This window comes from Monodelphis domestica, chromosome 3 (assembly GCF_027887165.1).
Source record: "Monodelphis domestica isolate mMonDom1 chromosome 3, mMonDom1.pri, whole genome shotgun sequence".
Taxonomy (NCBI): Eukaryota; Metazoa; Chordata; class Mammalia; order Didelphimorphia; family Didelphidae; genus Monodelphis; species Monodelphis domestica.
The window spans coordinates 484,403,668-484,408,785 of NC_077229.1; positions in this window are offsets into that span (position 1 = coordinate 484,403,668).

Here is a 5,118-nt window from a genome sequence, read left to right on the forward strand (position 1 = left end):
GAGGTGATAAAACCTAGACTGCAGTTGTGGCAGCAAGAATGAAAAGGAAATAGCAACTTTGAAAAATTAACACAGTCTATTGTATCTTATATTATTCTACCATATAGCCTGCAGTCCAGACTTTCCAAAGCCAACACTTTTTGTATCACTGTTTTAATACAGTCTTACTAAGATGTAAAGTAAAGCATTATTTTATTTTTTCAGTTACATGTAGAAACAATTTTTGATCATTGTCTTTTGACATTTTAAAGTTCAGATTTTTCTCCCTCCCTACTCTCTCCACCTTCTCCATAGCAGTGAATGGTTTGATATAGGTTATACCCATACTTTCATGTAATTCATATTTTCACATTCATTTCATGATAGAAAACACAAATTGCACATACATTAGAAATTTCCTGAAAAAAATATAGTGGAAGAAAACATGCTTTGATCTGCATGGCTCCCTTGTGGTTATTCTGGAGATGTGCTTTGCTGATAATGGCAGTTTATCATTGTATAATATTTCTGTTACTGCATACATTGTTCTCCTGGTTCTGCTTACTTCACTTTGCATCAGTTCTTGTCTTTCTGAACTTATCCTGTTCATTGATCCTTATGGTACAATGGTATTCCATTGCAACTATACACACAACTTGTTTGTCCAATTCCCAAGTGCTGGACAATCCCTCAGTTTCCAATTCTTTGCCACCACAAAAAGAGCTGCAAAAATTGTTTTGGTACAGGTGGGTCCTTATCTCTTGTCTCTGATGTCTTTGGGATATAGATCCAGTAGGAGAAAGGAGTGTCATCTTCACTATATTGGGTACGTCTTATACATGAACAATAGGTAATGCATTACTAAATAGGACATGAGTTGCTATGGCCAAATAAACATCACTAGATGGGCAGTTGACTAGCAATGGACAACTCCATCCTTGACTTGTCTGGTCCTCAAAAAACAAACATAATTCAAGACTGAGACGATGCTTGAAACTTTTTCATCATGGTAGAAGTTGCCAGAAAGTTCATTTAGCTAATATAACCTTCAGGAACACAAAGTTACCTTCACACTCTAATTAGAAATCAGATAAAGATTTTTATGGAAGACACCCATCTCCCAATTCCATGCCTTTTTATTGGTTGTCCCCCATATCTAGAATGCTCTCTCTTCTTACCTCTGCCTTCTGGCTTTCTTTAAGGCACAGCTCAAATTCCTCTTTCCACAAGGAACCTTCCCCAGTTCCATCCCCAGTAAATACACACTACTAGTGCCTGTTTTCTGAGAATACCTTCCATTTACACTGTATATATCTTATGTATATATACATATTATCTCTTAATTGGAATATGAGCTCTTTGAAAGCAGAAATGATGCTTTTTTTTTTACTTTCTCTTTATCCTCAGTGCTTAGCACAATGCCTAACATATAGTAAACTTTTTTTTTCATCTTAAAATCCTTTCCTTCCATCTTAGAACTGATATTAAATAAGGTTCTAAGACAGAAGAGCAGTAAGGCCTAAGCCAGTGGGGTTAAATTACTTGCCCACAGACACACAACTAGGAAGTGTCTGAGGCTAGATTTGAACCCAGGTCCTCCTAGGCCTCTCTCTCAATCCACTGAGTCATCTAGCTGCCCCCTCCAGCAGTTCTTAATAAATTCTTGACTGTATGAATTATTGACTATCTTTAAAAACTGAATGTTTCCTTGATGATTCAGAGATGTTATATAAATGTTAATTTTCATTCTGTCAAAATACTGTGCTCAACCTAACACTTCACACAAGAAAAACCAAATGAAGAAAGAATGCTAATTTTCCACGGTATGATTTGCATTTAGATGGACAGCTCATAAAGGTCCTCCATCAGAATGTATATATTGTACAGATACTATGAATGGCTAATGAGCTTTGTCCAGAACAGAAGAGGATCAAAGGTTCACAGATCCAGAGACCAAAGAGAACTGAGGCTATTGGCAGTGCTACCCTCAAAGATTGAAAATATTCATCTTCAGGTTTTCTAAACTTAAGGCTCATGAACTGGTTTAAAAAAAAAAACCTTTCAAAACGGTATTTAAATATAATGAGTTTCTCTTATAATCATGTGTATTTTATTTTATACATTTAAAAGCAATATTCTGAGAAGGGGTCCCCAAGCTTCATTGAAGCCTGCCAGAGTGGTCCAGGACAGAAAAAAGATTAGGAAGTCCTGATCTACTTAATCACCTTCACTATAGTTACCCAAATTGAATGATTATAAAGGAACAGAAGCTCAGTAGGCTTTTAAAAAATAAATATGCCTATACTTACAAATCAATATTGGCAAATCAGTAAGCTTTTGTCAAATGCCTACTATTGCCAGGCACTATGCTAAGTACTGAGGATACAAATACAAAGCAAAAAACAGTTCCTGTCCTCAAGGGCTTACCTTCTTTTTTTTCTTTAAAACTCTTACCTTCTATCTCTGTATCAATTATAAATCAGAAGAATGGCAAGGACTAGGCAATTAGAGTTATGTGAGTTGTCCAGGGTCACATACCTATGAAATGTCTGAGGATACATCTGAACCCAAATCCTCCTGACTCCTGGCCTGATGCTTTATCTACTGTGCCATCTCACTGCCCCCAAAGGCTTACTTTCTAATGGGAGAAAACAATACACAAAAGGGATCTGAGAATGGGTCCAGGAATAGAGATACTGTCTTGGGGCACAGAATTCCAGAATGTCAGAATACAGGCCAGCAAGGAATGAAGGTTGACTTTCTTGGGCTCCTCTCTAAAATGAAAAAGAAAAGCTGAGCAGCATGAGGAGAGAGATTTCTGAGTGAAAAGTTATCAGAAAGGAGGAATATTTCTCACTGAGGGAGCCCCAAATCATAAAGCTGATGCATGATGCTGCTGTCTAGAAAAGTCAGAAATACTGGAATTTAATTCTGATTATGAGCTCAAATTAGGGCTAGGAAATGAAGGTTGGCCAGTCTGAGTCCTGAAAAGAAAAGAAATTCAATATATTGCCTTTAAAATCTATTCCCTCTGCCACCTCCCTAGTAAAGACTCTGTACTACAGCAATAACTTTCAAATCTTTCAAATCTTTCACACTGCAGTCAGTCTAATTTTCTTTATGAATAGTCCTAGACATTTTAGACCTTAATTCTTTCACTGACTCCCTAAAGCCAAGCGAGTCAGTCAAACTCTTTTGTTAGGCATAAAAGACCCTGGACAATCTGCCTTCAATTTTATTTTTTAATCTTTTCTCCTGCTAATCTCTTCTAAACTTCTATCAAATGACTGTTTTCTACCCCCCTGACAGGTTCTGTAATTGTTTACCATCAAGCCTTTGCTCATATTGTCTGTTCCATGTTCTTGGACATCCCCCCAACTTACTGTAACTGAATTCTCACCCATTTGCCTACAGTCCAACTCCAATGCCCTCCTTGTTCAAGAAACCTTCCCAGTCAGTATAGACCTTTCTCTGTGTAGTCCTCACATGTTGTTTTGTTTATACCTCTTTCACAGGCATAACACAAATTGTTTTGTATTGTGATCATCTGTTTTGGGGGAAAGTTAAGGATCCACCAAATACTGAGCTTACAGCACTGGATTCTGGGTCCAACATGCTAAGTATTCCACCATAGACCATCCCACTACTATTATGTGTGTAGGAGCCTGACTTAATGGAGTTTGAAGTGAGGTTTGGGATTCTCAATTGTAGTACAAGGAATCAGAGAATACAAGACAGACAGAGTCAGTAGAGAGCAAGCCCTTTATTGGAGGGAAATACAATAAGAAAAGCTGTCAAAGATTCTGGAAAGGAGTCTTTTGGGGGAGCCAGGTGGAATTGGGTGTGCCAAACCCAGTAAAGTATGGAGGGTTATTAGAGGTTCTTGTCTGGAAATAAGAATCTTGGGATTGCTGTGCCTTTGCTTCTTCTGCCTTTCGGTTCCCTTCCCTGAGCATAGGTCTGATGATTTCAAGCAATATTTGTTGTATCCAAAATGATTAGTCCAGTCTATAGAGTTTCTTATGATAGGATTTAGGCAATTTGAAATATCACACTGTGCATGCAAAGAGGCTCTTCAAATGCTGTCCTAGGATCAGAGAGAGAAAGAGCTGGGCCAGGAAGAGTCACTGGGAGTGATGAATTAGTTCCCTGGCAAGTCAGAGCCTTCAATTTGATTGAAAAGCCTAGTTTAATATTTTTTAATGTTCTCTTTTCCTTTGCTTAGTGGGGATGCTGCCCGAGTGTATGATTCTTGTTAGTGAGGGTTGCCAGCTTTTGATTGGTTTGGCAAGTATTTCATGACAGAAATCAACGGGTTCTTATTGCAATATCCCAGTAAGAGTTTTAGGTATATAGGAGTGGGGTTGGGTTGGGGAGGTCCCTGATGGTATTGATGAGCTCAGCTTTTGATTGGGATCTTTGGAAGGGATAGAAAGTGACTGCCAATCAACCCATTGTCAAAGATTGGGGTCCATGGTCTGTGAATTGTTATTGCAAATTGAAATGCAGAGTCTATCATTATAGTGAAATATTAATAATGGATGATTTGGTTTGATTCAAGATTCAGAGATACCTCTGTCTAGGGAGGAGAAATCTGCATGCATCTATCTCCTCCCCATGACTGACTTAGAATATAGACACTTTGCAGCTAAATGCGATTTTACCTATTAGGAAGAGGAAAGTTCTTGTTCCTACACCCCAAAGTGTTTCTTTTTTCCCTTTCTCCAGCCAGCAGATAGACAAGCATGTGAAAAGTTGTGGATTCCAACTTTCAAGAGCAGGAGGGGGCATATTCCCAAGAATTACCAACCTCAAAATGATCTCTCTCTCTAGAAACCCCAAGATCAAATGTTTGAGGATCCAGCTGTCTTTTTCTTTTTTTTTAAGCCCTTATCTTCCATCTTAGAATCACTACTGTGTTTTGGTTCCAAGAAAGAAGAGTAGAAAGGGCTAGGTGGTGAGGGTTAAGTGACTTGCCCAGGGTCACACACACACACAGCTAGGAAGTATCTGAGGCCAGATTTAGACCCAGGACTTTCCATCTCTAGACCTGGATTTCTATCCACTGAGCCACCCAGCTGCCCCCAACGATCCAATGAGGTGAAAATGAAGGGTTTACATGCACCCATTCATGTAAGT